Below are 10,056 nucleotides of genomic sequence, written 5' to 3'. Positions count from 1 at the left end.
ATGAAGTCCAATGCCTCTTCCTTCTGGAAGTCTTTTCTGACTCCCTTTGTTTCCTTCTCCTGGTGGCTATGACCCTCTGCCTTTTGCCTCTCTTCTCCCCTGCTAGTCCTCAGGTCCTTGAGGCAGGGTCCAGGACTGCTCCTTCTTTGTGTCCTTCTTAATGCTTTATATACGGCAGACGCTTTGCAAATAGTTGCTGGACTGTGGAATCATGGAGGTCTGAAGCACGTGGGTGGGTTGGCGGGGGCGGGGGAGTCAGGTGGGTTGGAGGGATGTGTATTTTTTGTCAGGAGGACGTTAAAGGTTACTTCCATTGGGCTTGGGGTCAGCCACATCTGAAATATTTCCACTGGGAAATGAGGGAAAGAGGTCTGTGTCCATGGAGATAAGGGGACAATCCTTTGCTGTAACCTTGATTTATACCGAGGAACTGGAAAATACTAGGTATAGAGTAATGGTACCTAACGTTCCCCCTGAAGTTTGCCAGAAGAATAGCGGAGAGAAAGAACTCGGGTTTATTGAGTGACTTTGTTCTTCACATACAATAATAATAATAGCAAACACTTTTTGAATGGTTACTATGTGCCAGGCACTACTCTCAGCTTTTTGCCTGTGTTAACTCACTTCATTCTCATAACAACATCATAAGTAGGTGTTACTATTATGAGGAAACTGAGGAACAGAGAAGGTAAGTAACTTGTGCGAAGTCACACAGCTGGTAAGAAGCCATTCTGAACACAGGAAGTCTGGTACCAAAGAGCAGCTCTTAATTCCACTGCTGTGCTGAATTTCCTTCCATCCAGGCAAACACCCATAAGGCAGATAGTCTTCCCTTCATTTTACAGGTGAGAAAATGGAGTCTTTGAGAGGTTAAACAACTTTCCCATAGATGTACACGCAGTAAATGATCCACCCGGGACTCCAGTTCGGTTTTATCAGTTGCCACAGGAGCACTCAAGAGCTTCTGTTTTTTTCTGGGGCAGTCAGTAACGAATCATTAACCTCTTTTGAGAAGAGTCATGAGGACTGGAAGAATTATTCCAGGCTGATGCCCAGCAAACCACTCTCTAGAACTAGGCAAAAAGGCTCCTTCCAGAAGAAATCCTTATGCTCATTTCTTTCATGTTTATTACAGTGATAATGATTCAAGGGCAGCAGATTTCCTGGAAATGAGTGTCCAATTGGGGTTAACGACATGACGTGCACAGTTGGGTCAGTGAGTGGCCTCCCCAGCTATGAATTCCCAGGAAATACCATGAGAGTGGATCATAGCTGCTCAGAGAAGGATGTTCTTCTTTCCAGGTTTGTACGCATGTTCCCAGAGGACTTCAGACAGTCGATCTGATTCATTTATCAGACTGGGAAATGCTCTTTAACTTCTACCCCATTATGTACTCATCTCCTGATAACGTGTCCCAGAGGAGACTACACTTCTAAGTGCAGCATTTTTGTGCAGGGTGGCTCCCTACAGGCAGCACAGCCAATGGCAATGTCATTTATTGCAGAAATGTCCATTACTCACCATATAATTAATGAAATGACCTCTCTACTCATTCAGTATCTTGAGAATTATTTTTAAGCATAGATTCTCCTCTGTTGGGAAGCTCAAGTGTGGCCCCGATTAAAGATGGTAGGTGATGCCACTGCCTTCTTAGCTGCTGCTTAGCTGTCCTTTTTGTTCCCCATGGTTATATAAGAGCCTGAAGGCAAAGAAAATGGACCTAATTCTGAACTGTTTTTGACAGTAAGAGCTCAAATAGAGTTACTATGTGGCCCAGTACAATCCCTAGGTCTACTTTGACCAAGAACTGAGCCTCTTAGAGTCAGGTGGAACAACGAATGATGATTGTGGTGGAAGGCAGCATTTAAAGGAGTACTTGGGTGGATTTTTTGGAGATGCAGTGGACAGTGCAAGGATGGGTAGGGACACATTTAAAGGTCAGCATGCCATTGGGATTTGGGTTGGCTGAAGAAGCTGTATTAGAGTTATTTTGCAGTATTGAATGGTGGGCTAAGGAAATCTATAAAGTACAATGTGTGGCTGGTTTGTGTGGTTACTTTTTTAACTAACACCCAAAGGGCAGCTCCTTTCAGTGAGATGAATTACGCTAACCCACAATGTTCTCAACTGGAGGGGGATATTTCTTCCTCTCTCTTCGGAACGTTGAAGGCATTCAGGCCTGTGAGGTTGGAGTTGGTGGGAAAATATGTTTGAAAGACATCCGGCATCTCTCCCCTGTCACAGGCATCAAAGGTGCACCGCTGGTAGATAGGCTGTAGAAATATTTGAGAAATATTGTCTCTCTCCCCACCTCACCTGAGCCTTTTAACCAAAGGGTTGTAGGATGTCAGAAGACATAGATGTGAGAAGATTCGAAATTATAGGAATAGTTAATCTTTTAATTCTCCTAGCCTTTTTGAGGACATTTCATCAAAAGGAACAGAACTTGGGTGCTGGCAATGGGCTAGAAAAGGACACAAGGGCAAGGGCTATGCTGGTGGGATGGAGGGGTTGGTGCTTTTCATGTAACACGTTGGGAATGTTTCCTGCGCCTCAAGGATATGATTTTGTGTGACAGCTTGTAGCATGAAGTGTGGAGCTAAGGGAGCTGGCCTTAAAACATGAAACAAGGAGGATCTCCCTATTAGAACACTCATTTCTGCTTCTTTATCCAAATTCCCCTCATATACAAAGAACGAGTCTCAGAAATTCTTCCTTGATAGAAAAGGAAGGTCACATGATATATAGCTCTGGACACAAGTTTTTTAAAAAAAATGATACTTGATTCTTAATAGCATAGAAGACACGTTACCACTTCCTGTTATCTCCAAAGAAAGCTTGCTTTATGGTCGTGTAAGAGATCACTGGCTGGACTTTGGGTTCAGCTTCTTGGTCTGCTGCAGGGACCTCCTTTCTTCTCTTGCCTCTGGAGACCCCATCTGGCTTTGGCTGGTGTGTCAGTTAGGTCCTCCATGAAGTAGATGGTAAGATGGAGTTAGAGGACAAGAGGTTTACTGGGGGTGATGCCTGTGAAAAATAAAAGGGAGAAGCAGCAAAATTGAGAGGGGAAAGTCTCAGACTGCTATATGGATGTGACTATCTCAGCCAACCCAGTTGGGAGTTCTCAAGTAAAGGCTGCCGTCAGAGCAGTCCCATTTTAGACAGAAATGACCACGTCCCAGTCCCCCTGCCATGCTGAGTCATTGACTGGGAGCCTCCAAGGAGGAGCATGGCCAAAACTCAAAAATCTAGATGAAGCCTGGAATTGCTAAGAGCTGTAAGCTGTCAGCCCACTGCACTCCCTGAAGCTGCTGGCAAGTTATTAATTTTTTGATGCCAGACCTGAGTAGGACACCTCTATGGCTGCCACAGCTGGCACTGTTGTCAGGAGGTCTTCTTGCTATCTTCTGACCCACCTTTGCATCATTGGGTTTATCCAATGTCTTTATCATGATATGTGGTGAGAACATCGAAGAATGAGTCCAGAGACCTAGGTACTACTTCAGATTGTTGGCTAAAAAACTTGGCCCAGGGACAATTCATGCCCCTGTCTGTGTCTTCTGAAATCTCTAAGATCCCTCCCAACCATGACACTTCAAAGGTTAAGATCTGTTCTGGGATTGTCAGGATTCTGCATAACATGCCGGTGGTGATCTCTTCTAAGAAGTGTGACTTTTCTTGCATGGCCTGGGGGTTAAGAATGGTTATGCATCATGGCCTTCAAATGCTCTCGGGGCTCACCCACTCTTGCTCCTTTTCAGTTTATGTGGATCCATGATGTGGAAATTCTCCAGCCTACATCCATGTTTGCACTCCTTCTAGTCTGTGTACTGAGCACCCATGATATGCCGGGCACGGTGCTAGATCTGAAGGTGCTAGATCCGAAAAAGGCATAGTCCTTGGCCTCAAGGAGTCTAGTGGGAGGGGCCTCGTGAACACTCAATTGCCATAAGAGTGTGGAGGGCTGCGGTGTGCCCGGGTGCTTGGGAATGCTGTAGCGTGGATTCCTACTTGGTCTTCAGGGGGCCGGCACTGAAGAGAGGCTGACCAAAGAGAAAATCAAAGTCGAGTCCTCATGGATGAATAGGAGTTCCTGGGACGAGGTGATGGTAGGAAAAGGTGTCAGTGAGCAGGTGAGGAGGGCATTCCAGGTAGACGGTCCGCAGGAGCCAAGGTTCAATGGCGACAGAGGAGAAACGCACCATTTAGAACGTGTAAGCATAAAGTGAGAAGAAAGGGGAAGTCAGGAGGTGCGATGCCGAGCTCCGCTAAAGAACAAGTCCTGAGCGCAATGGGGAGCCACAAAATGGCTGAAAGCAGCAACAACAAAGACTTGGCTTTCTCACACCTGCTCCCACACGCTGGGCTGCCTGGAGAAAAGTTACCACAGCCACAGCCCGACCCGCGCTCTCTTGCCACAGACCTTTAGAAGACAGGTGAGCGTTGCTGTAGATGCAATTAGGAGGCGGTGGGCGTGCGAATGTGTGGTGAGTCCGCCTCTCTGAGGGACTTTCTGAGGTGAGTTTTTCCCCATAGGTGGCAGTTACCGATGTTATTACACATCAAGGTCACGTCAGGGTGGCTCAGGCTCAGCATACTGTAATGGGCAGCGCACTGGCTGGGGTTTGAGACCTCGGTTCTCATTCAGGTGGCCCCGTTTACCACTTTGAATGACACCCTAGCCAGCTGAAACCTTTTTCAGTTTACTCAGTGGCCTTCCCGCTTTAGAACAGGTCCGCTGATTTCGTCAAGTGCCTCCCCACCTCGTGCGGTGCTTCGTGTATACGGCGGCGGTTGTGGGACTGCGCTCCCTTACCAGCCTCACCTGGGGGCTTGCTAGAAATGCAGATTATTGGGCTCCATTCCAAACTTACTGAATCAGAAACTCTGGGGATGGGACCCAGAAATGTTGTGTTAACAAGCCCTCCAGGCGGTCTGGTGAGGGTTTAAGTTTGATAACCACAGATATGGGGTAAACTTTACTAAAAATTTGCGGCACCAAACACGGGAAAACACAAGCCTTCTCTCCTTAGTCCTACTTGCTGCAGCTTCGCAGTAGCACCAGGAGAGGGCGCCGACGGACCTGCCTTGCCTTGTAGCAGAGCCCAGCGCGAGGGTAAACACCAGAACTGAAGTTCTATCTGTTGCAGAAGTAAATTACATATATACGAAAAAGGACTTCAAAAGGCTGTGGTATCAAAGGCAGTTAAAGAGAAGGCAACGCTCAGAGTCGCAGTTGCAGAGGGCAGCGGCGGCGGCTCCATCAGCCTACCAAATTCCGGAAGCATCTTGGGCTGAAGTATTTTCTTTGCAGCATTTTCTCGAGCCCCTTTCCTTTGACATACACGAGCCTTCTGTCTTTCCTTTGTTCTTTTTTTTTTTTTTTTCTACACGTCAGGTTTTAGCTCTGACAAGCCCCCAGCGTCAAAGGCGTTAGATCTGCGTGCTGCACCAGCCATGTCGGTTCCGCATTGTTCTGCAGCGCTTTGCAGAGTTCACAGCCAAGCGTGAGCAGGGAATGCCACCTCCCCACCCCTCCACCACTTCCTCATTCAGACCCCGCCACCTTTAGTGTGCCGACCACCTTTTGATCTCCAGGGTTGCCTTTGTGTCCCCGCCTGTGCTCCAGCTTCCGGGAGCCCCTTTCTGTTGAGACATCCACAGCCGGAGCTCCTGCACCGCGGGGCTTTGCAGAGAAAGGCGGAGGGGCCAGCCCTCAACTCAGCGCTGAACGCTGGGGCGGTGAGAGCAACAAAGCCTCCCCCACTTTTCCTTTTCTTACTGCCTGGCACTTGCATATCCGTCCTTTTCACTGAGTCACACTCACATCAGGAAATCCGAGAATGGCGGTGAGCACAGAATGACTTGGGGTTTTGCATTTGTCTTAGCTGTTCCCCAAAGAGAAATATTTAACTCCGGGAAGGAATGAACACGTCAGGGGCCTTATTATGGTGTTCGCGCTATTAAGCGGTTTAGAAACTTCCCTGCAATCGTGTTCTGTACATTTCATCCCAAAACAAATGAAAAGATTGCATCTTCCAAAATAGTATAATTCAAAATAGTGAGGCGTCATTATTTTTTTGACAACTTTTTAACGGTAATTTTAGGTTTACAACAAAATAGGAGGAAGATACAGAGTTTTCACATACCCCCTATCCCCGCACATGCACAGCCTCCCCCATTATCAACGTCAGTCTCTGGAGTGGTACATTTCTTTATCAAGGATGAACCTACATTGACACATCATTAACACCCAAAGTCCATAGTTTACATTCCAGTTCACTCTTGGTGCCATACATTGTATGAGTTTACGGAAACGTGTAACGACATCTATCCCCCACTGTGGTATCATACAGAGTAGTTTCAGTGCCCTAAAAATCCTCTGTGCTCTGCTTATCCATCCCTCCCTCCCCCCCAACCCCTGGCAAACATGAATCTTTTTATTGTCCATAGTTTTGCTTTTTCCAGAATGTCATATAGGTGGAGTCATATCCTATGTAGCTTTTTCAGATTGGCTTCTTTCACTTAGTAATACGCATTTAAGGGTCCTTCATGTCTTTGCATCGTTAGTTCTAGGCATCTCCTACTTTTGGGGGGAGCAGGGAAGGGAACTGTGTAAGGATCTGTACTAGGAAACAAATACCTATAGATGTAGGAGAGACATATTTTCTAATATGAAGAATATACACAGACACTGTTCCTCAGTTTACATGGAGGTCCGCATATATCTATTCTAAACAACAAATTCAAATGGAAAACCCTCCACTCCTCCCCATGAGCGCAAGAAGGAGAGGAAAAAGAAGGGGGCAATCATTTAAAGCATGGTTTTGTGATGACAGATTTAATGCCATGAAATCATATGGTGTTTTGCTCCTTAGGGCCAAGTTGTCTCCAGTTTGCAGTGAATATATACTTAAATGATGGTGTGTGACTGCAGAGTTGTTATCTTGACTTTAGAATAACAAGAAAGAAAATAGAGAAGCTGCACAGGCACTCCACAGCTGTTCTTGATTTGTTGTTATGATAAAATTAAGTTTTTTTGTTTGTTCTTTGGTTTTTGCCAGTCCCTGACAAAGATTCTCTCCTTGACCAAACTCTAATCAGGCTCCTCTGAGCTCTTTTTCAATTAGGCTTGACTTTTGTACTTCCCTGTTTATCTCTGCATTGTCCAATTTTAGCAAGAATTCTAAGTCGATTTAACCAGAGTCCCCCACCCTCGATATCTAATCACCCTTAATATCTAATGAAACTCCTCATGCTCCATCCACTTTTACCGGATATGGCATCCAGACTGAACCACAAAATTCCCCTTGAACATGTCCTTTTTCATGTTTATATCTGTATAAGTGCTGTTCCCCTGCATGAAATACTTTTCTCATTTCTTCTAGCCTAACTTTTACTTGTCTTTCAAAACCCAGGAGGATTTCACCTCAGGAGACGCCCTCCTTTGCCTCCCAGATGATTTAGATGAATCTACCATAGTGCACCAGCAACATCTAGCATCACACTTATGCTGTTTTTTAACCTGTGATTTGCATATTGCTTCCCTTGCAAAACTGGAAACATCTTCAAAGGAAGGGATGCTTCTCAGTGTTTGCATCTCCAGCGCCTAGGACAGCGTTTGCAGAGAGCAAATGCTCAGTGTATGAATCCCATTGCTTGTGAAGCTGTGATTATGACCCTGGTCTCCTTGGCTATCACAGGAACCAAGCCCCACTCTGCTTTGGTGTAAGCCCAGAGTAGTTCAAGCCAAGGGTGCTCTGACGTGGACTCAGTCCCTGGCCGGTGATGACTCATTGCTGGGGCTTTCCCTTCCAGGGATTCATCTGATAGACGGGAGCTCCTAGAATGCCTTACCTCCCATTGGATGCGGGATTCCAGCACTGCCACCAACCTCGAAGAGGAGATGCTCTAGCCTGGGGACAAAGAGCTGAACAAAGACTTTCTCGCTGCAGAATGTGTGACAGTGACATAATGAGAAATATATATTTGATCTCCACCTCTAGTTCCTGACATAGAGCTCCTAAAACCCTTGTAATTTCCTGAGTGACAGGGGTGAGAGGAGCATATTTTGTTATAATTGGTCTTTAGTCCCTGGTTCCTGACACCAGACAGAGCTTCTAAGACTTTGGAATCTCCAGAGTGGTCAGAGTGTCTTTTTGTATGTTGATGAGATGACTGGTCCAGGGGCTGGAAGGCAGCTTCAGGATAGCGGGCTGGTTGCCAGAGGAACCAGCCGTGTGATTAGAAGGTTGGAAATTGCAGCCCTCCTCTGCCGACCTCCAGGGAAAAAGGAGGGGCTGGAGACTAAGTTCAATCACCAATCACCAGTGATTTAATCAACCCTGTCTATGTAATGCTCCCTCCTTAAAAACCCTGAAAGAAGGAGTTTGGAGGGCTCCCAGGTTGGTGAAGACATCAGGGTACTGGGAGCGCCGTGTGCCTGGAGAAGGCAGGGAATCTTTGCTCCCCTTCCCACATACCTTGCTTTGTGTCTGTCTTCCATTTGACTGATCCTGAGTTTATAGCCTTTATAATAAACTGGTAATAGGAAGTACAGTGTTCCTCTGAGTTCTGTGAGCTGTTCTAGCAAATCACTGAACCTCAGGAAGGGGTTGTGGGAACCTCTGATTTATAGCTATTTGGTCAGAAGTGTGGGAGGCCTTGACTTGCAATTGGTGTCTGAAGTGGGGAGGGCAGTCTTGCGGGACTGAGCCCTTAGCCTGTGGGCCCTGCACTAACTCTGGGTTGTTAGTGTCCGAATTGAGTTGTAGGATACCCACTTGGCATCTGGAGAGCTGGAGAACTGGTCTGTGTGGGAAAACTCCCTCAGATTTGGTGAGTAGTGAGTAGAGGAACAGTTCTCCTTTTAGTGACCATAATTGACACGTTTTTGAGAGATCCTCAGAGAGTCAACGAAGAAATACCCTGACTAGCAGAGATTTCTAGTTACCAAAAAGTATCTATTTCCCCCTTTACTTAGGAGCAGTAATTTATTCAGAGTAGCAATGAGTCCAACCTAAAGACCGCATTTTCCATATACCTTCCATATACCAGCAACTGAGTGCGGCCGTATGAGTAGATTCTGGCCAATGAGAAATGTTGGTTGATGCTTCTGGCAAGTGTTTGTAGAAGGAGAAGAATGTACCCTTCTTCCTGCATCCAGTTGTTTGGAAAGTGGTTGCGATAGCTGCAGCTATAACAGCCATTGTGGGCCATGAGGCTGAGGCCGTCAGCCTAGAAGTGGAACAGAAAGCTGAAAGGAGCTGGGTCCTTGACTGCCGTAAAGCCACCACAGCAGCCCTGGCTTGCCAATCTCTGGCTTTTGCCAGGGGTCTTTTTGATTTTCTGTTTCATGCAGCTAAACCTAGTCCGACTGTTCTGATGTATAATTTGTTCTTGTCCTAGCAGGAGCAGGTGGAAAACTTCTGGGTAATTTTGGACCATGTCTCAAAATCAAGCCTCCAATGGACTTTCGAGGCTGCTCTGAGAGTCTGTAGATTTCCAGCCTGTGGAAACTTTTGACAATCTCCCGTCTTTGCTTGTGTATACCCTCCTACTTCCTGCTCCTGCTCCTGTGTGATTCCCGACCTCTCCCTCAGCTCTCTGGTTTCTTCCGGCCTTCATTCGGATTTGACCCCCTGCCTGGTGACAGACCCACTGGCCAGCCTGTTTCCCCACCAAGCCCCAAGGCTCCCATCCTGCCTCACTGATCGTTTAACAACCCTGAGATACACTCTCTCACAAGTAGAAACAGCAGGAGTGGGAGACAGACTCTCTGAAGCTCTGCTGATGGTAATCTCTTTTTCTCCACGAGCCCACAGGACCTGCATTTTCACATGAGCTCAATATACCTGAGGTCACCATGTCCCACCTCTCAGATGGACACTTTGTGTGCTGGGTGAGCCCCCAGGGACTGCCAGCCATTTAGAGCCTACTGTGGAAGGCTGGGGGTTACTATTTCATGTTGGCCCGCTGATTTATGAGGGAAGCCATTTTGCAGCAGTTTGAAAGAGGCCATAAATTGAGGGAAAGCCACGGCCACCTGGCCTTGC

General features: G+C 46.8%; 1 long non-coding RNA gene across 1 annotated transcript; it reads right to left on the bottom strand.

Annotated features, from left to right (window-relative positions):
• Window positions 1-492: 492 nt before the first annotated feature.
• On the bottom strand, window positions 493-5,837 carry LOC138924328 (uncharacterized). Its single transcript, XR_011439327.1, has 2 exons — window positions 5,586-5,837; window positions 493-3,028 (listed from the first exon to the last, which is right to left on the bottom strand). It is a non-coding gene; the product is annotated as an uncharacterized lncRNA (long non-coding RNA).
• Between the last annotated feature and the right edge of the window lie 4,219 nt (window positions 5,838-10,056).

Source organism: Equus caballus, chromosome 5 (genome assembly GCF_041296265.1).
Source record: "Equus caballus isolate H_3958 breed thoroughbred chromosome 5, TB-T2T, whole genome shotgun sequence".
NCBI classification, from domain to species: Eukaryota; Metazoa; Chordata; class Mammalia; order Perissodactyla; family Equidae; genus Equus; species Equus caballus.
This window is presented reverse-complemented; position numbering and strand designations above follow the sequence as displayed.